This window comes from Bufo bufo, chromosome 2, assembly GCF_905171765.1.
Source record: "Bufo bufo chromosome 2, aBufBuf1.1, whole genome shotgun sequence".
NCBI lineage: Eukaryota > Metazoa > Chordata > Amphibia > Anura > Bufonidae > Bufo > Bufo bufo.
Window position 1 is genome coordinate 120,735,656 of NC_053390.1, and position 27,579 is coordinate 120,763,234.

The following is a 27,579-nucleotide window of genomic DNA, read 5'->3' on the forward strand; positions in this document are numbered from 1 at the left end:
CTGGGACTTTTCTTTCTCAAAGAGATTAGAGCGGCTTAAGAAAAATATAAGAGGCGATATCCATCTCCAGATCCCCAGCCGCTCCTGTTCCGCAGCTGTCACGGCTGTATGTGAGCAACAAGAGTAACACAGTAAAAAGAGCTACTGACCGGACCCAAACTAGGGAGGATAAAGGGTGACCCCTGTCAGACCCTTAAAGCTCTCCCTATGCTGCTAAAGCACATTCCCGGATCCAAATGGCGGAACGAGGCATGCCCACGTACCTAAGACTGATGACCACTGTAACCCCTACAATAGTGGAAGGGGCACGGCCACCGGTGCCCTGCTCAGTATATGGAGGGAACCGTGGCCACCTCAGATCCAGTCAGAAAATAACCAGGTACACTTAGCTGAAGGTGCTGCAGCCGCAGAGAAGACGGATCCAAGGACAGCTGGCAATATCCGGAGTGCTTGCTGCAGCAGAACACAGGTCCAGTGAACTGATAGCTACAAGTGAAGATACTCAAGCAAGAGCTACAACTGAAATGAGAAATATAATCCACGCCCTACAATAGGAGGAGGGGTGATTTAAAGACAGGGAAATCAACTGCAGGAGGAACAGCTGGGAGGAAGGAAACAGAGAGTAAAGACTTCATCACAGGGGCGGAGAAACAGAGCAGTGAGAACTCCTCCTTACTCTAGTAGTGACATCATCACAGGGGTGGAGAAACAGAGCTGTGAGAACGTCTCAAAGCTCTGGTAGTGACAGTACCCCCCCCTCTACGGGTGGACTCCGGACACCCAGGACCCACCTTCTCAGGATGAGCCCTATGAAATGCCCTGATGAGGCGAGTGGCTTTAATGTCCGACACCGGAACCCACATCCTCTCCTCAGGACCATAACCCTTCCAATGAACGAGGTACTGAAGAGAACCGCGGACAATGCGAGAGTCCACAATTCTGGAAACCTCAAACTCCAGATTGCCATCAACCAAAATCGGAGGAGGAGGCAAAGAGGAGGGTACCGTGGGCTGGACATATGGTTTTAAGAGAGATCTGTGAAATACATTATGTATCTTCCAAACCCGTGGAAGATCAAGACGGAAGGCAACAGGATTGATGACTGACAAGATTTTATAAGGCCCAATAAACTTGGGACCCAATTTCCAGGAGGGAACCTTCAGTTTAATATTTCTTGTAGACAACCACACCAGATCACCCACATTCAGGTCCGGACCAGGCACACGTCTCTTATCAGCCACACGCTTATACTTCTCACTCATCTTTCTAAGATTACTCTGAATCTTTTGCCAAATGGTAGACAAAGACGAGGAAAATCTCTCCTCCTCAGGTAAACCAGAAAGAGCCCCTCCCGAGAATGTCCCAAACTGCGGATGGAACCCATATGCACCAAAGAATGGTGACTTATCAGAAGATTCCTGACGACGGTTGTTCACAGCAAACTCAGCAAGAGGGAAAAATGAACACCAATCCTCCTGGTTCTCTGCCACAAAACAGCGCAAATATGTCTCCAGATTCTGATTGAGGCGCTCAGTCTGACCATTCGACTGCGGGTGAAAAGCAGAAGAGAAGGACAGCCGAACCCCCAGACGAGAACAGAAAGCCTTCCAGAACCTGGACACAAACTGCGTGCCTCTATCGGAAACAATATCAGAGGGAATGCCGTGCAATTTAACAATATGGTCGACAAAAGCTTGCGCCAACGTTTTAGCATTGGGTAAACCAGGGAAAGGTACGAAATGAGCCATCTTGCTAAAACGGTCCACCACCAGGATCACCGACTTCCCCGAGGAACGAGGAAGATCCGTGATGAAGTCCATGGACAGGTGTGTCCAAGGACGGGAAGGTATGGGTAACGGGAGAAGGGAACCTAAAGGCCGTGAACGAGGGACCTTAGCGCAAGCGCACGTCTCACAAGCAGCCACAAAACCCTCCACCGACTTACGAAGAGCCGGCCACCAAAATCTCCGAGCAATGAGATCTACCGTGGCTCTACTCCCGGGGTGACCAGCAAGAACCGTATCATGATGCTCCTTGAAGAGTTTGTGACGTAGCTCAGGAGGCACGAACAACTTCCCAGAAGGACAACGGGCAGGTGCCTCAGTCTGGGCAGCCTGGACCTCGGCCTCCAAATCGGAATATAGAGCAGAAACAACTACCCCCTCCGCCAAAATGGGACCCGGGTCCTCGGAGTTTCCTCCTCCCAGAAAACAGCGAGAGAGAGCATCAGCCTTCACATTTTTGATCCCAGGTCGGAATGTAACGACAAAATTGAATCTGGAGAAGAACAGAGACCATCTGGCCTGTCTCGGATTCATACGCCTGGCCGACTCCAAGTATGCCAGATTCTTATGGTCGGTAAAAACGGTGATAGGGTGCCTGGCCCCTTCCAACCAATGGCGCCATTCCTCGAAAGCCAACTTGATGGCCAACAACTCCCTATCTCCCACATCATAGTTTCTCTCTGCAGGGGAGAGTTTTTTTTTTAGAGAAAAAGGCACAGGGTCGCCATTTGGCAGGAGAAGGGCCCTGGGACAAAACTGCACCCACACCCACCTCGGAAGCATCCACCTCAACAATAAAAAGGTAAGGAAACATCGGGATGCACCAAGACGGGAGCAGACGCAAAACTCTCTTTAATCTTAGAAAAGGCTGCAAGCGCCTCCTCCGACCAAGAGGAAAAATCCGCCCCCTTTTTTGTCATGTCAGTAAGGGGTTTGACAACAGAGGAATAATTCAAAATTAACTTTCTGTAATAGTTCGCAAAACCCAGAAAGCGCATCAATGCCTTCTGATTCTCAGGAAGCTCCCACTCGAGTACAGCACTGACCTTCTCCGGATCCATGCGAAAACCAGAAGCAGAGAGGAGAAAACCCAGAAATTGAATCTCCGATACCATAAAAAGACATTTCTCCAGCTTGGCGTACAATTTATTTTCCCGCAGAATCTGCAGAACCTGAAAAAGATGATCCTGATGGGTCTGAACATCAGGGGAAAAAAAATCAAAATATCATCAAGATACACCAATACAAATTTCCCCATTAAATGGTAGAAAATACTATTAACAAAATGCTGAAAGACGGCCGGAGCATTCATCAGGCCGAAAGGCATAACGAGATTCTCGAAATGCCCGTTAGGGGTATTAACCACCTCCGGACCGCTGTACGCACAGACGCGTCCTGGAGGTGGTTGTTTCATTCCGAGTGGACGCGCCGGCGCGTCTTCTCGCGAGACGCGAGATTTCGGTCACAGCCGGCCCGCGCATGCGCATCGCGGGCCGGCAAAAGTTCGAGGAGAGTTGCATCAGCAACCTGCCAGCCAATGATCGTCGCTGGCAGGTTGCTGATTTTTAAAAAATCGAATCACAAACCAGATAACAGATCATATTAGTAAATATGATCTGTTATATGGCTTCTCTGCTCCTGTGCTGGTCCTTTTCGTCGGTTGGATCCAGCACAGGAGCAGACTTCACAGTGAGTACACCAAACAGCACACCTTAGCCCCAGATCACCCCCCTGCACCCCAATTAACCCTTTGATCACCCCTTTGATCGCCCCTGTCAATCACTAGTGAAAGGAAAAAAAGTGATCAGTGTAAACTGTCACTTTTTTTTTTCCACTGGTATTGGCTGTTAGGTTTTAGGGATAGTTTAGGCCCCTTGGTTAGGTAGTTAGCGTCAGTTAGCGCCCACCCCACCGCACCGCAGTCACTTTTATTCGCTGATTAGCGTATCGCTAATCAGCATTTGTACTTTTATAGTATCTGTAAGTGATCAAAACTGATCACGGTCAGATCTATAATAGTATTAGTGTCACTTTAGTTTGCCCTCCACCCAAAACGCAGTGTTTGCCCGATCAGGCCTGATCGGTCGCCCACACGTGCGTTCACCCACGCCCGCCCCACCGCAGTGACAAAAAATTATTATTTTTTGATCACTGCACATTCACTTTACACGCACTGCGGCGATAAAAAAATCTGTTTTGATATTTTTTATCAACCGCAGCGGCCTCCGGTACTTCGCTAGCCTCCCCTTTGTAAGACAGGTTTGCTTTTTTTCTTGGGTAGTCTCAGGGAATACCCCTAAATTTAGTAGTCCAAAATGTCAAACAGGGGGTATTCTTCTGAAGAGGCCTACAGGATTCTGACCCAGTCGGATGAGGCGTGGGAACCCTCATCTGACGAATCTAGCGGGTCAGAATATGAACCTGTAGAAAGCAGTGGCTCTCTGACCCAAAGTTCGGACGAGGAGGTTGAGGTCCCTGGCAGCACCAGGCGTACCCGGCCCCGTGTCGCTAGACCACAGGTTATGCAGGATCCGCTTCAAGAGCAGCAGAGTGGGGCTGTCGCTGCCGGATCACGTGGTGAGGCATACACCAGCAGCGCAGCCCTTCCTGGACCTAGTACCAGCACTGCCGTACAACCTGGTGAAGTAGCGAGCACCAGAAGGGCAGTTGAAGCTGGTACGGTGGCACGTGCAGTAGTTACCCCGTCGCAGCCACCGCGCAGACAGGCCCGTAGACCCCCTAGAGTCCCTGAGGTGCTGGCAAACCCTGATTGGCAGTCACCAACTTCAGCCGCACCTGTAGTTCCCCCTTTCACCGCCCAGTCTGGAGTTCGGGTTGAGACGGCTCAAATCGCTTCGGCCCTGGGATTTTTTGAGCTGTTCTTGACTGCGGAGCTCTTGGACTTAGTCGTGGCAGAGACCAACCAATATGCCACACAATTTATAACCGCAAACCCGGAAAGCTATTATGCCCAGCCTTTCCGGTGGAAACCAGTCCAAGTTTCCGAACTTAAAATTTTTCTGGGCCTTCTCCTCAACATGGGCCTGACAAAAAAGCATGAATTGCGGTCATATTGGTCCACGAACCCAATTCATCACATGCCCATGTTCTCTGCTGCTATGTCCAGGACACGATTTGAGACCATCCTGCGTTTTCTGCATTTTAGCGACAACACCACCTCCCGTCCCAGAGGCCACCCAGCTTTTGACCGGCTCCACAAGATTCGGCCCCTCATAGACCATTTCAACCAGAAATTTGCAGATTTGTATACCCCTGAGCAAAACATCTGCGTAGACGAGTCCCTAATACATTTTACCGGGCGCCTTGGCTTCAAACAATACATCCCAAGCAAGCGTGCCCGGTATGGGGTCAAATTGTTTAAGCTCTGTGAAAGGGCCACAGGCTATACCCACAAATTTCGGATCTATGAGGGAAAAGATCAGACCCTGGAGCCGGTCGGTTGCCCTGACTACCTGGGGAGCAGTGGGAAGACAGTCTGGGACTTGGTGTCACCCTTATTCGGCAAGGGGTACCATCTTTATGTGGACAATTTTTACACAAGTGTGGCCCTCTTTAGGCATTTGTTTCTAGAACGGATTTGCGCCTGTGGCACCGCGCGAACTAGTCGCGTGGGCTTCCCCCAACGGCTTGTAACCACCCGTCTTGCAAGGGGGGAGAGGGCTGCCTTGTGTAACGAAGAACTGCTCGCGGTGAAATGGAGAGACAAGCGTGACGTTTACATGCTCTCCTCCATTCACGCAGACACGACAATCCAAATTGAAAGGGCAACCCGTGTCATTGAAAAGCCCCTCTCAGTCCACGACTATAATGCGCTCATGGGAGGGGTGGACTTCAATGACCAGATGTTGGCTCCCTATTTAGTTTCCCGCAGAACCAGACGCTGGTATAAGAAGGTGTCTGTATATTTAATTCAATTGGCGCTGTACAATAGTTTTGTTCTCTACAGTAAGGCTGGGAGAACAGGATCCTTCCTCAAATTCCAGGAAGAGATCATCGCGAACCTCCTTTACCCAGGAGGTTCCGTGGCCCCATCCACCAGTGTAGTTAGCCGTCTACACGAGCGACATTTCCCCAGTGTCGTTGCTGGTACCTCAACCCAACCGCCACCCCGAAAAAAATGTCGTGTCTGTAGCAGGAGTGGAATAAGGCGTGACACCCGCTATTTCTGTCCTGACTGCCCTGACCACCCTGCCCTATGCTTAGGTGAGTGTTTCCGGAAGTACCACACACAGGTACACCTAGCATAGGGATTGCATCTCACAGGACAGGCACACAGGGCTATTAGGGCCCTTTTACTCACAGCTGCTGCAAACCTCTCCTTTCACCTGGGATAAAGTGCATAACGTACTTCGCCACATCTTTGGGCGATTTGCGCTTTGCACATTGTCCCATGGGGAAGGAGAGGTTTGTTCTATAAAGGTAAAAAAAACTAAACAAAAAAAAAATTACCGGTAAGTAAAAAAGTTACAAAAGTTAAAAAAAGTTAATATGTTCTGTTCTAAAGTTAATAAAGTTATTGCTTTGCGGCCTGGTTTTTTCTTTTTTTTTTTTTTTTTTTTTACCTTTCAGGTGGACCAACCGATCGACTAGCTGCAGCACTGATGTGCATTCGGACAGAAGCATTGCGCTGCTGTCAGATTACACGCAAGTCGGTGTATGCGGCGCTGCAAGACGAGATTTCTCCTCTGCAGTAAAAGATACGTTTGCCGAGGCATATGAGCTGAGGAGGTGGCGGTGTTCATATACTTTGGCAAACACTTTGTATATATAAAAAAAAAAATCCCGGCAATGATTTATTCATCCACATCGATTGATGTGAATGGAGAAATCGGGTTTGCCAGGGCATACGAGCTAAGTGGGCATGGATGTTGGGCGGAGCTCCTATGTCCTGGCAGACGCCTTTCCCCTCCTTTTTCTTTTTTTTGCAGAGATTTTTTCATCCACATTGATTGATGCGAATGAAGAAATCTGTGCCGTTCATTTTTTTCTTTCAGCCCAGCGGCTGAACGGAAAAAAAAAATCTCATTACCTGTATGCTCAATATAAGGAGAATAGCAGAAACTCCTAATGCTGGGCATACATGTAATGATTGCGGAGACCCTCAAATGCCAGGGCAGTACAAACACCCCACAAATAACACCATTTTGGAAAGAAGACACCCCAAGGTATTCGCTGAGGGGCATATTGAGTCCATGAAAGATTGAAATTTTTGTCCCAAGTTAGCGGAAAGGGAGACTTTGTGAGAAAAAAAAATAAAAAAATCAATTTCCGCTAACTTGTGCCCAAAATTTTTTTTTTCTATGAACTCGCCATGCCCCTCATTGAATACCTTGGGGTGTCTTCTTTCCAAAATGGGGTCACATGTGGGGTATTTATACTGCCCTGGCATTTTAGGGGCCCCAAAGCGTGAGAAGAAGTCTGGTATCCAAATGTCTAAAAATGCCCTCCTAAAAGGAATTTGGGCCCCTTTGCCCACCTAGGCTGCAAAAAAGTGTCACACATGTGGTATCTCCGTATTCAGTAGAAGTTGGTGAATGTGTTTTGGGGTGTCATTTTACATATACCCATGCTGGGTGAGATAAATATCTTGGTCAAATGCCAACTTTGTATAAAAAAATGGGAAAAGTTGTCTTTTGCCAAGATATTCCTCTCACCCAGCATGGGTATATGTAAAATGACACCACAAAACACATTCCCCAACTTCTCCCGAGTACGGCGATACCAGATGTGTGACACTTTTTTGCAGCCTAGGTGGGCAAAGGGGCCCACATTCCAAAGAGCACCTTTCGGATTTCACAGGTCATTTACCTACTTACCACACATTAGGGCCCCTGGAAAATGCCAGGGCAGTATAACTACCCCACAAGTGACCCTATTTTGGAAAGAAGACACCCCAAGGTATTCCGTGAGGGGCATGGCGAGTTCCTAGAATTTTTTATTTTTTGTCACAAGTTAGTGGAAAATTATGATTTTTTTTTTTTTTTTTTACATACAAAGTCTCATATTCCACTAACTTGTGACAAAAAATAAAAACTTCCATGAACTCACTATGCCCATCAGCGAATACCTTGGGGTCTCTTCTTTCCAAAATGGGGTCACTTGTGGGGTAGTTATACTGCCCTGGCATTCTAGGGGCCCTAATGTGTGGTAAGGAGTTTGAAATCAAATTCTGTAAAAAATGACGAGTGAAATCCGAAAGGTGCTCTTTGGAATATGGGCCCCTTTGCCCACCTAGGCTGCAAAAAAGTGTCACACATCTGGTATCTCCGTATTCAGTAGAAGTTGGGGAATGTGTTTTGGGGTGTCATTTTACATATACCCATGCTGGGTGAGAGAAATATCTTGGCAAAAGACAACTTTTCCCATTTTTTTATACAAAGTTGGCATTTGACCAAGATATTTCTCTCACCCAGCATGGGTATATGTAAAAAGACACCCCAAAACACATTCCCCAACTTCTACTGAACACGGAGATACCAGATGTGTGACACTTTTTTGAAGCCTAGGTGGGCAAAGGGGCCCATATTCCAAAGAGCACCTTTCGGATTTCACTCGTCATTTTTTACAGAATTTGATTTCAAACTCCTTACCACACATTTGGGCCCCTAGAATGCCAGGGCAGTATAACTACCCCACAAGTGACCCCATTTTGGAAAGAAGAGACCCCAAGGTATTCGCTGATGGGCATAGTGAGTTCATAGAACTTTTTATTTTTTGTCACAAGTTAGTGGAATATGAGACTTTGTAATAAAAAAATAAATAAAAAAAAAATCATCATTTTCCGCTAACTTGTGACAAAAAATAAAAAGTTCTATGAACTCACTATGCCCATCAGTGAATACCTTAGGGTGTGTACTTTCCGAAATGGGGTCATTTGTGGGGTGTTTGTACTGTCTGGCCATTGTAGAACCTCAGGAAACATGACAGGTGCTCAGAAAGTCAGAGCTGCTTCAAAAAGCGGAAATTCACATTTTTGTACCATAGTTTGTAAACACTATAACTTTTACCCAAACCATTTTTTTTTTATCAAAGACATGTAGGACAATAAATTTAGAGCAAAATTTATATATGGATCTTGTTTTTTTTCAAAATTTTACAACTGAAAGTGAAAAATGTCATTTTTTTGCAAAAAAATCGTTAAATTTCGATTAATAACAAAAAAAGTAAAAATGTCAGCAGCAATGAAATACCACCAAATGAAAGCTCTATTAGTGAGAAGAAAAGGAGGCAAAATTCATTTGGGTGGTAAGTTGCATGACCGAGCAATAAATGGTGAAAGTAGTGTAGGTCAGAAGTGTAAAAAGAGGCCTGGTCTTTCAGGGTGTTTAAGCACTGGGGGCTGAGGTGGTTAAAGGCCGTTTTCCATTCATCCCCCTCTCTGACCCTGACCAGGTTGTACGCGCCTCTCAAATCCAATTTGGAAAACACCTTGGCCCCAATTTGGTTGAAGAGGTCCGGGATCAGAGGAAGGGGATAGGGATCGCGAATCGTGATACGGTTAAGCTCCCTAAAATCTAGGCAAGGTCTCAGAGAGCCATCTTTTTTTTTAACAAAAAAAAAAACCCGCGGCCACAGGTGACTTTGAGGGACGAATATGCCCCTTATCGAGACTCTCGGAGATATAAGTTCGCATTGCGATTCTTTCCGGTTGTGAGAGATTGTAGAGGCGTGCTTTTGGCAGCTTGGCGCCGGGAATGAGGTTAATGGGACAGTCAAACTCCCGGTGAGGAGGTAGCTCCTGAACATCGCTCTCGGAAAACACGTCCGAGAAATCAGAGAGAAATGATGGCACAGTATTAGTAGACACCTCTGCAAAAGTCGCTGTGAGACAATTCTCTCTACAAAAGTCACTCCACTCATTTATTTGCCTTCCTTGCCAATCAATAGTGGGGTTATGTCTAGTGAGCCAGGGTAACCCCAAAACTAGAGGAGAAGGCAATCCGTTAAGGACAAAACAAGATATATCCTCCACATGAGTGTCACCTACAGCTAGCCGGATATTGTGAACAATGCCCTTCAGAGATCTCTGTGAGAGTGGAGCAGAGTCAATAGCAAAAACAGGTATATCCTTTTCTAATGTGCAAACCTGAAAACCATGCATGGCTACAAATTGAGTGTCAATAAGATTGACGGCCGCTCCACTATCGACAAAAATCTCACAAGAAATGACCTTGCTCTCTAGCGCCACCCTGGCAGACAGGAGAAAACGGGAACTGCAGGTCAGAGGAAAAGCATCAATTCCTACATCAACTTTGCCCAAAGTAGCAGATGAAGCAGAACTTGATGATTTACCTTTTGAGGTTTTTCTCTTATTATCGCTCTTAGTACAGTTCAAGAATCTCCTAGACGGACAAACATTTGCCAAATGACCTATGCCCCCACAACAAAAACACACCATACTCTGAGGACTAAATCCTCTTTTATCAGGGGCAAGTCGACCTAGCTGCATGGGCTCCTCCTCAGAGGGGAGCGAGACAGGATGAGGACCCTGCACACTGAATGAGTCCGCACCACTGCCCCTAGACTGACAATGGCTGGACAGAGAGGTCTTGTTTCTTTCTCTTAGACGCCTGTCAAGGCGTACCGCCAATGACATGGCAGACTCTAAGGACGTTGGTCTCTCATGGAAAGCAAACGCATCTTTCAATCTCTCTGAGAGACCATGACAGAACTGACTCCGGAGTGCAGCATCATTCCAACCTGAATAAGCTGCCCATCTCCGAAATTCAGAACAATAAAGCTCCGCAGACAGTTTGTTCTGGCATAAAACACGTAAGTTAGATTCGGCCAGAGCAACACGATCCGGGTCATCATATATCTGCCCCAGGGCCACGAAAAATCTTTCCACGGATCGAAGGGAGGGATCCCCTGATGGCAGCGAAAAAGCCCAAGTCTGAGCATTACCCCTGAGCAGGGAGATGACAATCCTCACCCTCTGCTCCTCCTTACCAGAGGAGTGGGGACACAAGCAAAAATGGAGTTTGCATGCCTCTCTGAAGCGAACAAAATTCTCACTGCCCCCGGAGAACGTCTCCGGAAGTGAGACCTTTGGCTCGCAACAGACTCCATGAGCCGGAGCAGAGCCCAATGCTTGGAGCTGAGTCATAGATTGACGGAGATCCGCTACTTCCAAAGAAAGACCCTGCATGCGGTCAACCAGGCCAGAAAGCAGATCCATGTCAAAAAAGGACGGTTTTGGTGGATTATAATGTCACGGCTGTATGTGAGCAACAAGAGTAACACAGTAAAAAGAGCTACTGACCGGATCCAAACTAGGGAGGATAAAGGGTGACCCCTGTCAGACCCTCAAAGCTCTCCCTATGCTGCTAAAGCACATGCCCGGATCCAAATGGCGGAACGAGGCATGCCCACGTACCTAAGACTGATGACCACTGTAACCCCTACAATAGTGGAAGGGGCACGGCCACCGGTGCCCTGCTCAGTATAAAGGTCGATTCTTCTCTGGAATGGAGAACCAGGTTTTCCTGCCCATAATGACTACATTTTGCTTGCCTGTGGGAGGAGAAGTACACATCACTTATTCTGGTCTATACATTTTACAGGTTGCTACAGAAACCTTCTACTACAGTGCCATCTAGTGGATGACCAGCATAATGACATGTCTGTAAACATCTCAAAGACAATGTGGCAGATTTATTAAAAGGGTTGTATAGCTGGGACTTTTCTTTCTCAAAGAGATTAGAGCGGCTTAAGAAAAATATAAGAGGCGATATCCATCTCCAGATCCCCAGCCGCTCCTGTTCCGCAGCTGTCACGGCTGTATGTGAGCAACAAGAGTAACACAGTAAAAAGAGCTACTGACCGGACCCAAACTAGGGAGGATAAAGGGTGACCCCTGTCAGACCCTTAAAGCTCTCCCTATGCTGCTAAAGCACATTCCCGGATCCAAATGGCGGAACGAGGCATGCCCACGTACCTAAGACTGATGACCACTGTAACCCCTACAATAGTGGAAGGGGCACGGCCACCGGTGCCCTGCTCAGTATATGGAGGGAACCGTGGCCACCTCAGATCCAGTCAGAAAATAACCAGGTACACTTAGCTGAAGGTGCTGCAGCCGCAGAGAAGACGGATCCAAGGACAGCTGGCAATATCCGGAGTGCTTGCTGCAGCAGAACACAGGTCCAGTGAACTGATAGCTACAAGTGAAGATACTCAAGCAAGAGCTACAACTGAAATGAGAAATATAATCCACGCCCTACAATAGGAGGAGGGGTGATTTAAAGACAGGGAAATCAACTGCAGGAGGAACAGCTGGGAGGAAGGAAACAGAGAGTAAAGACTTCATCACAGGGGCGGAGAAACAGAGCAGTGAGAACTCCTCCTTACTCTAGTAGTGACATCATCACAGGGGGATAGAAACAGAGCTGTGAGAACGTCTCAAGGCTCTGGTAGTGACAGCAGCTGCTTGGATCCATCTCCACATAGGAAATTTAAGATTACTTATCGGTAATCACTTTTCCATGAGCCCATGACAGCACCCTTGAGAGACCGCCTCCTTCCAGGACAGGAAACAGGAAACTTTCGTGGAGAGCACTTAAGGAGGGATACCTCCCCCATATCAGTTAATTGCGAGAACTTGTCCTAAAAACACATCCACTCTTATCCTTATTTTTTTTTTTTTCATGGGGGCGGGGGTTGGGTAATAATCCTGGGTGCTCTCATGGAAAAGTGATTACAGGTAAGTAATCTTAAATTTTCCTTACGCACATGACAGCACCCTTGAGAGATGACTAGAATAGTACCTAGCTTTGGGGGGGGGGGGGGGGGGGCATGAGACATGACTTGGATATTAAGTAAGCCAGCACCTCATCTGCAGACAGACGTTTCGGGGTGATTGCCCCTCATCAGTGCAGAGCAGAGAGTACTGGCTTTAGTGGCTTAACTGGGTAGGAGGCCTGTGTCCGAAACAGCTGTCTGCAGATGAGGTGCTTGCTTATTTAATATCCAAGTCATGTCTCAAGGCTTATATTAAGAGCTAATTATTGACATATATAGGACTTATAGGATAGCTGCCTTACATCTGGTGGCATTAGAGGCAAAGCTTGTTAAGAGCTCATTTGCATTTCTTCCCTCCCAGAATTCCAGAGGAGCATGTATGGCCTAAAAGTCTCCTCACACTGATTAAGGTGCTCTCTCCCTAAGGAGAGTTAATTTCCCCCTTTGTCCATTCATAATGTCATGCTCTTCCAGAGGTTTTTGTAAGATTATTGGGCAGTTTCTCTGCCTACAAGATATTATCACAGATGCTTGGTTTACTTTTGCAGTTCTCAAAACTGAATTTGACTCAGCAGAGATCACATGCCTCTCCTTCACAGCAAAAATGTTATAACATGAACAGAGTTGAGAAAAATACCTTAATCCTAACTTCAGGGGGCTCTGTGGACGACACTGAGGGAGGGGGCTCTGTGGACGACACTGAGGGAGGGGGCTCTGTGGACGACACTGAGGGAGGGGGCTCTGTGGACGACACTGAGGGAGGGGGCTCTGTGGACGACACTGAGGGAGGGGGCTCTGTGGACGACACTGAGGGAGGGGGCTCTGTGGACGACACTGAGGGAGGGGGCTCTGTGGACGACACTGAGGGAGGGGGCTCTGTGGACGACACTGAGGGAGGGGGCTCTGTGGACGACACTGAGGGAGGGGGCTCTGTGGACGACACTGAGGGAGGGGGCTCTGTGGACGACACTGAGGGAGGGGGCTCTGTGGACGACACTGAGGGAGGGGGCTCTGTGGACGACACTTATGTCATCCACAGATCCCCATAAGTGTCATCTACAGATCCCCCATCAGATGCATCAGTGGGGAGGGAGGAGGCGGAGACACTCATGGCGGGGCCCGGTGCAGTGACTCTACTCTAATACACCGGGCCCCGCAACTGTTAAACATTCAATCTGATCTATATCTAATAGTATATGCTCTGTACGCCTCTTACAGTAGTACCGCAAGTATAGCGCAGACCGGCATCTCCATCGGTCATGCGCCGCTTGCCGCATCTCCCTCCTCATGCGCCGCTTGCCGCATCTCCCTCCTCATGCGCCGCCTGCCTGCTTATCTCACTTTATGAATGAACAGGCAGGCGGCGCATGACAGAGGGAGCTGGAGCAGACGGCGCATGACAGAGGGAGCTGCCGGTCTGCGCTATACTTACGGTACTACAGTAAGAGCTGTACAGAGCATATACTATTAGATATAGATCAGATTGAATGTTTCACTGTTGCGGGGCCCGGTGTATTAGAGTAGAGTCACTGCACCGGGCCCCGCCTCCTCCCTCCACACTGTCACTGATACTTCGCTGGCCGCGCCGTGCAGCATAGCGGCCAGCGAAGTATTCGCTTTATAAGACGCACGGCCATTTTCCCCCACTTTTGGGGGGGGGGGGGGGGGGAAGTGCGTCTTATAAAGCGAAAAATACGGTAATATGAAAAGTTGCTATTCTAAAAATTTTCATCGACTTGCATATTATAAGTTATACCAGCAAGAATTAGTCTTTATGTAGAAAACTATGATTTAAATCAAGCCTTACTGACTAGTGATTTAAATCATGATTTAAATCAGTTTGATTTAAATCAAATCCACCCTGGTACACGGAGACTTCCAGGTAGCAGCCCTACAAATTGGTTCTAGAGATGCATCAGCCCTCTGCCCAAGTAGTAGAAATGGATCTGGTAGAGTGAGCACCAAATCTGAAAGGAGGGATTCCCCTGCTGAAGAATAGGCTAAGGAGATGGCCCCTACTATACATCTAGACAGGGTTCTAGAAGAAACTTTATTACCCCTGTTTTTACCACAAAACTGTATAAAAAGCCTAGAGGACTTTCTCCATTGACTAGTGACCCTCAAATATTCTGATAGGCATCTTTTGACGTCTAGACAGTGGAGCCTCCTCTCTCTTTCTTTGGGTCCTGACACAAGGAAAGAAGGACAATGTCTTGGGTCCTATTAAAAAAAAGAGACCACTTTTGGTAAAAAAGAGGGATCTGGCTTAATAAGTACTCTGTCTTCCAGGATGTTAGTAGGGCTGCAGCTAACGATTATTTGAATAATCGATTAGTTGTCGATAATTTGATTAAATTGCTAAAAAAAAAATAAAAAAAAAAAAAAAAAAGACAAAAAAAGGGGTTTATATGATTTTACTTGAAAAATTTTGTTCAAAGGCCATATTAAAACAAATTATGGATGGCACTGTTATGGGGGAATCTCTGGATGGCACTGCTATGGGGGGGGGGGAATCTATGGATGACACTATATAGCATCTTATGCTATATGTCATCCACAGATCCCCCTCCCCATAACAGTGCCATCCACAGATCCCCCTCCCCATAACAGTGCCATCCACAGATCCCCCTCCCCATAACAGTGCCATCCACAGATCCCCCTCCCCATAACAGCACCGGCCCCGCCGCTCACAGCAGTAGACTATTCGGCCTCTTTCACATGGGCGTTGCGGGGAAAAGGTGCGGGTGCGTTGCGGGAACTTTTTTCCGCGCGAGTGCAAAACATTGTAATGTGTTTTGCACTCGCGTGAGAAAAATCGCGCATGTTTGGTACCCAAACCTGAACTTCTTCACAGAAGTTCGGGCTTGGGATCGGTGTTCTGTAGATTGTATTATTATTTTCCCTTATAACATGGTTATAAGGGAAAATAATAGCATTCTGAATACAGAATGCATAGTACAATAGGGCTGGAGGGGTTAAAAAAAAAATATATATATAAAAAAATTTAAACTCACCTTAATCCACTTGTTCACGCAGCTGGCATCTCGTCTGTCTTCATCTGTGAGTAATAGGACCTTTGATGACGTCACTGCGTTCATCACATGATCCATTACCATGGTGATGGATCATATGATGAGCGTAGTGACGTCATCAAAGGTCCTATTGCTCACAGCACAGATGAAGACAGAAGAGATGCCGGCTGCGCGAACAAGTGGATTAAGGAGAGTTAAATTTTTTTTATCCCCTCCATTGTACTATGCATTCTGTATTCAGAATGCTATTATTTTTTCTTATAACAAATAATAATGATCGCGTCCCCATCCCGATCGTCACCTAGCAACCGTGCGTGAAAATCGCACCGCATCCGCACTTGCTTGCGATTTTCACGCAACCCCATTCATTTCTATGGGGCCTGCGTTACGTGAAAAACGCACAAAGAGGAGCATGCTGCGATTTTCACGCAACGCACATGTGATGCGTGAAAATCACCGCTCGTGTGCACAGCCCCATAGAAATGAATGTGTCAGGATTCAGTGTGGGTGCAATGCGTTCAATCCGCGCAGAATACTTGTCCGTGTGAAAGGGGACTTCCTTAACTGGCAGCAACTTTTACTTGAACTTTAAATCAGATCTATGATCTCTATTAGCTTACAAATACAACAAAGCTCCGGTAACAGGCAGAGCGGGCGGAGGCGTAACGTCACTCACGTGACGCGCCTGCTCTGACCACTTTATGAATGAAGTAGGCGCGTCACGTGAGTAAGTGACGTTACGTCGCCGCCCGCTCTGCCTGTTACCGGAGCTTCATTGTAAAGTAATAAAGATGCGCTGATTTAAAGTTCAAGGCGCTGTTACATAGCGCCTGACTGCCCGCTCCCGCCCGCATAGCAACGAATCGGCCTGATTATTTGATAACGGGATTCGTCGACAACGAATCCAGTTATCGAATATTATCGATCATTTCGGTTAATCGTTGCAGCCCTAGATGTTAGTATAAGGAGGAATGGCAGAGAAGGCCAAAATCTCACCAACACGCCTGGCCGAGGTAATCCCTACCAAAAAGGCAGTCTCGAAAGATAAAATTTTAATAGGTAAATCCTGCAAGGGCTCAAAAGGACGCTCCACCAATCTAGATAAAACTAGATTAAGGTCCCAAGTGGGACAGGCTTAATTCTACTAATGGCTCTAAAGAATCTCCTTATCCATGGATGATTGGCAATAGGGGAATCAAAGTAAGCACTAAGGGCAGAGATCTGCACCTTAAGAGTACTCGGTCTTAAGTTTTTATCAAATCTAAAATTTTCGGCATGGGAGGAGAACTCAAGGGATCAACCGGGATTTTACAGAAGTTTAGGAAAGTCTTCCATATTCTGAGATAAATGGTAGAGGTAACTTCTTTCCTGCATGATAAAAGAGTAGATATAACTTCTTTAGACAATCCCCTGCGTTCTAAGATTTCCCCCTCAAATACCATGCTGTTAGATGAAGACCTCTCACTTCTGGATGGAAGACAGGACCTTGAAACAACAGATGCTGCCTGTCCGGCAGAATCCAGGGATCTGTCAGGGAAAGCTTCCTCAACCAAGTGAACCAGGTCCTCTTTGGCCAAAATGGGGCGATTAGAATAAGATTCGTCCGTTCCTGCCTCAGCTTCTGTAGTACCTTCGGAAGGAGCCTTAGTCGAGGAAAGGCATACAGGAGCTGATTTGGCCACGGAAGAGAGAACGCGTCTATCCCTGCTGGAGAATCTTCCAGATTTAGAGAAAAGAAGGTTGCATTTCTTGTTCTGTCTGGTCGTAAAAAGGTCTATTTGAAGAGGACCCCAAAGTTGAATTATCTGGCTGAAGACTTCTTGGTTAAAGCACCACTCTCCTTAATCTAACTGGTTTAGGCTTAAAAAAATCTGCCACCTTGTTCTCTGCTCCCTTTAAATGTACAGCCTTGACAAAGGGAATGTAAGGAAAAACCAGGGAAAAAATGCCTGCGGTTAAGGACATAAGGTTTTTTGATTTGGTTCCTCTCTGCCTGTTTAAATAAGAGAAGACCGTGGCATTGTCTGAAAAGATTTTCTATTCCTTTCCCTTGTATTTTGGGCAGGAATTCTCTTAGTGCTACAAGGACTGCTCCGAGTTCTCTCATATTCTGCGACTCCTGACTTTCTATTGAGCTCCATATCCCCTGACGGACCTCCCCCTGACGGACTGGCATCCGTAGTGACAGATATCTGTTCCTGGGAATCCCAATGTAGTCCCTGGGATAGATTCGCAGGTTCTAGCCACCATGTTAAAGACTGTATCACTCGAGGGGGAAGTGGGGCGTCTAATAGATTTTTCCAGAATCTGCCACTGAAGAGACCCAATTGACCGCAGGTATTGTGGAGGTCATTCTGCCCAAAGCGGTCATCCCGTGTCTGATGGTTCGATTCTTTGAGGTTACAAGGGACCACACGTCTTTACTTATTGGTGATACTTTGTATTGAGGAAGGATACAACACCGGTTCACTGAATCCAGGAATAGACCTAGAAACATACATCTTTGGGAAGGTATCAGATTAGATTTCCCCCAGTTTATCTGACATCCTAGTTTTGTTAAGATTCTTATTACTTCCAGAATATGAGCGGTTAGGAGACCTTCGGATTCTGCCACTAACAGGAGGTCGTCCAAATAAGGGATCACCAGGATGTCTCTTTCTCTTATGTGGGCCATAACCTCGCCATTAATTTTGTAAACAGCCTGGGGGCCTGAGATATTCCATACGGAAGCGCTCTGTATTAGAAGTGATGGACTTGACCTTCCATGAATACCGTCACTCAGATATTTTTGGAAATCTGCATGAATTGGAATGGGATAATAGGCGTCTTATGTCTAAGGTGGCCATGACGCAGTCTTTGTAGAGATGCTTTATTGTGGACTGGACAGACTCCATTCAGAATTTTTTGTATTTCAGGAAATGATTTAGATCCCTTAGATTTATGATCATCCTGCATTACCAGTCTGGTTTGGGTACCAGAAAAAGGGATGAATAAAACCCCCTGCCCCTTTCCGAATCTGGAACAGGATGCTTTTTTCTATTAGAGAAAAGATTTCTTGTCTTAAAGCCAGGTTTCTTGCAGAATTGCGAAGGGAAGGGGGATGGGGGGGGGGAAACTCCAGATGAAACCCGTCTTTTATGATGCCTAAAATCCAATTAACGAGATCTCTTTCTATGCCTGAAAAAAATAGAGAAAGTCTTCCCCCCACTGGACAGAAACAGTCATTACTGACTGTCCTTGGGTCTAGAGGCAGACTGAGTTAAAGAGGAATCCTTTATTTCTTCTATTTTTGTTTTCTTGTCGAAAATTCTGCCATCTGTCCTTATTGTAAGATTTTTTTTGTTCCCGCGAAAAAAACTGCTGTCTTTTTGGAGGTCTGGAAACAGAGAAACGCTTTTTGTTGTCAGAAGCCTTTTCTAAAAGGTCATCCAATACAGGCCCAAAGAGATAATCTCCTCGACATGGGATACAGCAAAGTATATTCTTTAAACCAGAGTCACCCGACTATCCTTCAAGCCAAACAGCTCTTCTCGCCGAATTGGATAGAGTAGCTGACCTGGCACTTAACTTTAAACTAAGCATCCGCCGAAGCGTCGGAAATGAAGTCCACTGCTTTAATGATGGTAGGAAACACTTCTAGTAATTGGTCCCTAGGGGTTTTATCTTGGATATGGGACTCCAGCTCTTGTAGCCATAATTTTAATGATCTGGCAGTAGAGGTAGTAGCAATATTTGGTTTAAATGCTTGGGTTGAGGCTTCCATGCCTTTTTAAGGTAAAGCTCTGCACGCCTGTCCATAGGATCCTTTAGAGTACCAAGAGCCTCAAAAGGTAAGGCCGACTTTTTTGACATTTTGGCAATAGGGGCGTTTAGTTTAGGAGGCCTATCCCAACAGGACGACTCACCCTCATGAAAGGGGTATTTTCTTTTGACATTCTTAGGAATAAAAATTTTTGTCAGACTTATTCCATTCCCTCTGAATTAAGTATTTTATGTTTTCATTTAAAGGAAACACTCTTGATTTTTTTGTGCCCCAGGTCACCAAACATTATATCCTGGACAGACTATGGCACTCTAGGTACATCTACTTTTATAGTAGCTCTAATGGCTTTCAGCAGGGATTCCATGTCCTTAGGGGAAAATAGAGGTCTACTCGTGCCGTCATCATCAGAAGAGGAGCTTGAATTTTCCAGGATTTCTCCCTGCTTATTCTCATCTGAAGAATCTCAATCATATTATACTAGCATGACCCTGTTTGCCCGAGGCTGAGGAAGGGACACATTTCTTAAACATTTTCATTGATTCCGAAACTTCAGATTTGACAATATCTTCAATACTCTGAAGAAAAGATGGGGATTGCTCTTCTACGACTTTGTTCACACAATGCTGACCAAGAAGGTCACAGACCAAGAAGGAGCGAGCTTTTTCTTGCACACAGCACATTTCCTCCCTTTGGATTTAGTAGTAGCTTTCCTGGGGCCCTCTTTAATATTCTACAAATAAAATAAGAGAATAACCCTTATTAATTCTGGTCAAATAACATAAAAGTTGGGGATTGACCCCCTTATCCCACCAAGAATACCGGTCTATGATCATGACTCTCCTGGAGTTCAGCGCGCTGGATACTCATCATCCATGATAGTAGAGCAGAATTGTGAGTTTCACAAGAAGAATCCACTGAGGATCGTAGGCTGGCTGGGCTCCCTCTGACTGGCACTGAAGGGTTTAAATACCCAGAGGTTGGGTCCCTGCAGGTGCACCCATCCGGCCTCAGTAGGAGATTCTTTTAGGAGGGCATTTTTAGACATTTGGATCCCAGATTTCTTCTCACGCTTTAGGGCCCCTAAAATGCCAGGGCAGTATAAATACCCCACATATGACCCCATTTTGTAAAGAAGACACCCCAAGGTATTCAATGAGGGGCATGGCGAGTTCATAGAAGATAATTTTTTTTGTTGCACAAGTTAGTGTAAATTGTTTTTTTTTTTCTCCCTTTCCGCTAACTTGGGACAAAAATGTCAATCTTTCATGGACTTAATATGCCCCTCAGCGAATACCTTGGGGTGTCTTCTTTCCAAAATGGGGTCATTTGTGGGGTGTTTGTACTGCCCTGGCATTTGAGGGTCTCCACAATCATTACATGTATGGCCAGCATTAGGAGTTTCTGCTATTCTCCTTATATTGAGCATACGGGTAATGAGATTTTTTTTTTCTGTTCAGCCTCTGGGCTGAAAGAAAAAATGAACGGCACAGATTTCTTCATTCGCATCGATCAATGTGGATGAAAAAATCTCTGCCAAAAAAATTTAAAAAATAAAAAAAAAGGAGGGGAAAGGCGTCTGCCAGGACATAGGAGCTCCGCCCAACATCCAAACCCACTCAGCTCGTATGCCCTGGCAAACCCGATTTCTCCATTCACATCAATCGATGTGGATGAATGAATCATTGCCGGGATATTTTATAATATTATATATATATATATATATATATATATATATATATATATATATATATATATATATATATATACACACACACACACACACATACACACAAAGTGTTTGCCAAAGCATATGAACACCGCGCCCCTCAGCTCATATGCCTCAGCAAACATATCTTTTACTGCAGAGGAGAAATCTTGTCTTGCAGCGCCGCATACACTGACTTTTGTGTAATCTGACAGCAGCGCAATGCTTCTGTCAGAATGCACATCAGTGCTGCAGCTCGTCCATCGGTTGGTCCACCTACAAGGTAAAAAAAACGGAAAAAAAAAAAAAAAAAAAAACAGGCCGCAACGCAATAAATTTATTAACATTAAGTTTTTATAACATTTGAACGGAAGATTAACTTTTTTGCTTACCGGTGATTTTTTTATTTTATTTTTTTACCTTTATAGGACAAACCTCTCCTTCCCCATGGGACAATGTGCAAAGCGCAAATCGCCCAGAGATGTGGCGAAGTACATTATGCACTTTGTCCCAGCTGAAAGGAGAGGTTTGCAGCAGCTCTGTGTGAAAGGGCCCTAAAACGCCTGTGTGCCTGTCCTGTGGAACGCAATCCCTATGCTAAGTGTACCTGTGTGTGGTACTTCCGGAAACACTCCCCTAAGCATAGGGCAGGGTGGTCAGGGCAGTCAGAACAGAAATAGCGCGTGTCACGCCTTATTCCACTCCTGCTACAGACACGACATCTTTTTCGGGGTGGCGCTTGGGTTGAGGTACCAGAAACGACACTGGGGAAATGTCGCTCGTGTAGACTGCTCACTACACTGGTGGTTGGGGCTCGATGATCTCTTCCTGAAATTTGAGGAAGGATCCTGTTCTCCCAGCCTTACTGAAGAGAACAAAACTATTATATGCAGCCAATTGAATCAAATATACAGACACCTTCTTATACCAGCGTCTGGTGCGTCGGGAAACTAAATAAGGAGCCAACATCTGGTCATTGAAGTCCACCCCTCCCATGAGCAAATTATAGTCGTGGACTGAGAGGGGCTTTTCAATGACACTGGTTGCCCGTTCTATTTGTATTGTCGTGTCCGCGTGAATGGAGGAGAGCATGTAAACGTCACGCTTGTCTCTCCATTTCACCGCGAGCAGTTCTTCGTTACACAAGGCAGCCCTCTCCCCCCTTGCAAGACGGGTGGTAACGAGCCATTGGGGGAAGCCCCGGCGACTAGGTCGTGCGGTGCCACAGTAGCCAATCTGTTCTAGGAACAAATGCCTGAAGAGGGGCACACTTGTGTAAAAATTGTCCACATAAAGATGGTACCCCTTGCCAAATAAGGGTAACACCAAGTCCCAGACTGTCTTCCCACTGCTCCCCAGGTAGTCAGGGCAACCGACCGGCTCCAGGGTCTGATCTTTACCCTCATAGATCCGAAATTTGTGGGTATAGCCTGTGGCCCTTTCACAGAGCTTATACAATTTGACTCCATACCGGGCGCGCTTGCTTGGGATGTATTGTTTGAAGCCAAAGCGCCCGGTAAAATGTATAAGGGACTCGTCTACGCAGATGTTTTGCTCAGGGGTATACAAATCTGCAAATTTGGTGTTGAAGTGGTCTATGGGGGGGCCGAATTTTGTGGAGCCGGTCAAAAGCTGGGTGGCCTCTGGGACGAGAGGTGCTGTTGTCGCTAAAGTGCAGGAAACGCAGGATGGTCTCAAATTGTGTCCTGGACATGGCAGCAGAGAACATGGGCATGTGATGAATTGGGTTCGTGGACCAATATGACTTTTTTGTCAGGCCCATGTTGAGGAGAAGGCCCAGAAAAATTTTTATTTTGGAAACTAGGACGGGTTTCCACCGGAAAGACTGGGCATAAAAGTTTCCCGGGTTGGCGGCTATAAATTGAGTGGCATACCGATATGTTTCTGCCACGACTAAGTCCAAGAGCTCCGCAGTCAAGAACAGCTCAAAAAAATCCCAGTGCCGAACCGATCTGAGCTGTCTCAACCCGAACTCCAGACTGGGCGGTGAAAGGGGGAACTACTGATGCGGCTGAAGTTGGGGGCTGCCAATCAGGGTTTGCCAGCACCTCAGGGACTCTAGGGGCTCTACGGGCCTGTCTGTGCGGTGGCTGCGACGGGGGAACTAATGCACGTACCACCGTACCAGCTTCAACTGCCCTTCTGGTGCTCGCCACTTCACCATGTTGTACGGCAGTGCTGGTACTAGGTCCAGGATGGGCTGCGCTGCTGGTGTATGCCTCACCGCGTAATCCAACAGCGCCAGCCCCACTCTGCTGCCCTTGAAGCGGATCCTGCGCAACCTGTGGTCTAGCAACACGGGGCCTGGTACGCCTGGTGCTATCAGGGACCTCAACCTCCTTGTCCGAACTTTGAGTCAGGCTGCCACTGCTTTCTATAGGTTCATATTCTGACCCGCTAGATTCGTCAGATGAGGGTTCCCATTCCTCATTCGACTGGGTCAGAATCCTGTAGGCCTCTTCAGAAGAATACCCCTTGTTTGCCATTTGGTCAACTAAATTTAGGGGGTATTCCCTGAGACAACCCAAGAAAAAAAGCAAGCCTGTCTTACAAATGGGAGGCTAGCAAAGTACCGGAATCCGCTGCGATTGATAAAAAATATCAAAACAGATTTTTTTATCGCCGCAGCGCTTGTAAAGTGATTGTGCAGTGATCAAAAAATAATAATTTTTTGTCACTGCGGCGGGGCGGGCGTGGGTGAACGCACGTGTGGGCGACCGATCAGGCCTGAACGGGCAAACACTGCGTTTTGGGTGGAGGGCGAACTAAGGTGACACTAATACTATTATAGATCTGACTGATCAGTTCTGATCACTTACAGATACTATAAAAGTACAAATGCTGATTAGCGATACGCTAATCAGCGAATCAGTGACTGCGGTGCGGTGGGCTGGGCACTAACCAACGCTAACTACCTAACAAAGGGGCCTAAACTATCCTAAAACCTAACAGTCAATACCAGTGGAAAAAAAATGTGACAGTTTACACTGATCACTTTTTTCCCTTTCACTAGGTGATTGACAGGGGCGATCAAGGGGTTAATTGGGGTGATCTGTTGAAGTGTTTGGTGTGTACTCACAGTGATGTCTGCTCCTCTGCTGGGACCAACCGACGAAAAGGACCAGCAGAGGAGCACAGAAGCCATTTAACACATTATATTTATAAACTGGTATTGGGGTCACATGTGGGGTATTTATACTGCCCTGGCATTTTAGGGGCCCTAAAGCGTGAGAAGAAGTCTGGAATCCAAATGTCTAAAAATGCCCTCCTAAAAGGAATTTGGGCCCCTTTGCGCACCTAGGCTGCAAAAAAGTGTCACACATGTGGTATCGCCGTACTCAGCAGAAGTAGGGCAATGCATTTGGGGTGTCTTTTTACATATACCCATGCTGGGTGAGAGAAATCTCTCTAAAATGACAACTTTGTATAAAAAAAAAATGGAAAAGTTGACTTTTACAGAGATATTTCTCTCACCCAGCATGGGTATATGTAAAAATACACCTCAAAACACATTGCCCAACTTCTCCGTATGGCGATACCACATGTGACACTTTTTTGCAGCCTAGGTGGGCAAAGGGGCCCACATTCTAAAGAGCACCTTTAGGATTTCACAGGACATTTCTTACACATTTGAATTTCAAATTACTTCTCACGTATTCGGGCCCCCTATAACTACCCCACAAGTGACCCCATTTTGGAAAGAAGACACCCCAAGGTATTTCGTGATGGGCATAGTGAGTTCATGGAAGTTTTTATTTTTTGTCACAAGTTAGTGGAATATGAGACTTTGTAAGAAAAAATAAATAAAAATAAAATAAATTTTCCGCTAACTTGTGCCAAAAAAAATAAAAATTCTAGGAACTCGCCATGGGTATATGTAAAAAGACACCCCAAAACACATTGCCCAACTTCTCCTGAGTTCGGCGATATCACGTGTGACACTTTTTTGCAGCCAAGGTGGGCAAAGGGGCCCAAATTCTAAAGAGCACCTTTAGGATTTAACAGGACATTTTTTACACATTTGAATTTCAAACTACTTCTCACGCATTAAGGCCCCTAAAATGCCAGGGCAGTATAACTACCCCACAAGTGACCCCATTTTGGAAAGAAGAGACCCCAAGGTATTTCGTGATGGGCATAGTGACTTCATGGAAATTTTTATTTCCCCCCACAATTTTTATTTTTTGTCACAAGTTAGTGGAATATGAGACTTTGTAAGAAAAAAAAAAAAAATCATCATTTTCCACTAACTTGTGACAAAAAATAAAAAGTTCTATGAACTCACTATGCCCATCAGCGAATACCTTAGGGTGTCTACTTTCCGAAATGGGGTCATTTGTGGGGTGTTTTTACTGTCTGGCCATTGTAGAACCTCAGGAAACATGACAGGTGCTCAGAAAGTCAGAGCTGCTTCAAAATGCGGAAATTCACATTTTTGTACCATAGTTTGTAAACGCTATAAATTTTACTTAAACCAATAAATATACACTTATTGCATTTTTTTTTTATCAAAGACATGTAGAACAATAAATTTTGAGAAAAATGTATATAGAAATGTAGTTTTAAAAAAAAAAAATAATTACAACTGAAAGTGAAAAATTTCATTTTTTAGCAAAAATTTCGGTAAATTTCAATTAATAACAAAAAAAAGTAAAAATGTCAGCAGCAATGAAATACCACCAAATGAGAGCTCTATTAGTGAGAAGAAAAGGAGGTAAAATTCATTTGGGTGGTAAGTTGTATGACCGAGCAATAATCCGTGAAAGTAGTGTAGTGCAGAAGTGTAAAAAGTGGTCTGGTCATTAAAGGGGACCTGTCACCTGGATTTTGTGTATAGAGCTGAGGACATGGGTTGCTAGATGGCCGCTGCACATCCCCAATACCCAGTCCCCATAGCTCTGTGTGCTTTTATTGTGTCAAAAAAACGATTTGATACATATGCAAATTAACCTGAGATGAGTCAGAGCTTGAAAATATGACTCTTCTCTGGTCACACAAGATATGACACTTTTATGTTAATTTGCATATGTATCAAATCTGTTATTTACACAATAAAAGCACACAGAGCTATGGGGACTGGGTATTGCAGATGTGCTAGCGGCGATCTAGCAACCCATGTCCTCAGCTCTATACCCCAAATCCGGGGGACAGGTTCCCTTTAAGCTAGGGGAGCTGAGGTGGTTAAAGAGAACCTTTCACCTGAAAATGCAAGTTAAACTAAAGATATACCCTAACTTGCCGGCCCCCGGGGGTGCTTATTCAGTTCTTCATTTTGCACTCAGTGCCCCCCGTTTGTCCGCGGTGCCCCCCGCAATATTTCCCGCATTTTATGCTAATGAACCATTCGGCTCAACTGGGCGGGCCTGCAAAAGTTCTCCCGGGCGTGTCTTCTCCCTGGCACAGAGCGCATCCAATCAGCGCGCTCCACTCCTAGCCAGGGAGAAGAAGCTCCAGTTCTCGCGAGATTCACGAGAACTGGATCGATTTCATCCATCCTGAACCGGCACCATCTTGGATTCCCGCGGCGAGCATTGGAGCAGCGTCGGAGGCGGCTCAGGATGGATGAAATCGCTACAGTTCTCGCGAATCTCATGAGAACTGGAGCAGCTTCTCCCTGGCTAAGAGCGGAGAGCGCTGATTGGATGCGCTCCGTGCCAGGGAGAAGAAAGACACGCCCGGGAGAACTTTTGCAGGTCCGCCCAGTTAAGCCGAATGGCTCATTAGCAAAGGCGGCGGGAAATATTGCGGGGTCACCACGGGCAAACGGGGGCACTGAGTGCAAAATGAAGAACTGAATAAGCACCACCGGGGGCCGGCAAGTAAGGGTATATCTTTAGTTTAACTTGCATTTTCAGGTGAAAGGTCCTCTTTAACCCCTTCAGCTGCACAGACTCAGGGAAGAAGTGTTTACTGTGTAGCTGCAGGCAGTGAGGAGACAAATGCTGGGCACAGGAGCTGAAAAGTTCTGCAGAGCATTGCAGGTAGTGGGAAGATCCTGTGTGTATTAGCAGTGTCATTGTACAGCTGGGACTTGTAGTCCTACACATACAACAAGCTGCTGAGTCTCCCAGCAGGCAGACATGTCACTCAGAGCAGCTCTTGTATTCACTCCTTTAGCAGTGCAGGGGGAGGGGCAGAGATTGTTGTTTTTGCAAGTAAACAAACGGGCCAGAAGAGAACCAGGGAAATGAGGAAATAGCTATTTTTTTGCCTAAAACTTGCTTAGCTTAGTTATATATCGCTGACCATCAGATTTACAATGCTATATCTTTTTATATCTTTTCAAGCTCCGATGCACCTCCTTGCCCTGCGCTGAATCGCACAGAGCAAGGGAATTTCCTTGAGATCTGGTGACGTACCGGTCTCTCCATCGGTAAGCTAGGAGGAAAGCTAGGTGGTTTTTACAGGCTAGGGCAGCGTTAAAGACCGCCCATATGAGCCAGTGACGTCATCGGGCTCACTGCTAGGCAGAAGCCTCCGCCTAGCAGTGTCCAAAATTAAACAAACAGCCCT

The 27,579-nt window shown here is 46.1% G+C and overlaps 1 protein-coding gene across 1 annotated transcript in view; it reads right to left on the reverse strand.

Annotated features, from left to right (window-relative positions):
* Positions 1 to 27,579, reverse strand: part of DHFR (dihydrofolate reductase) — an 88,990-nt gene that overhangs the window by 45,019 nt on the left and 16,392 nt on the right. The window lies entirely within an intron of this gene.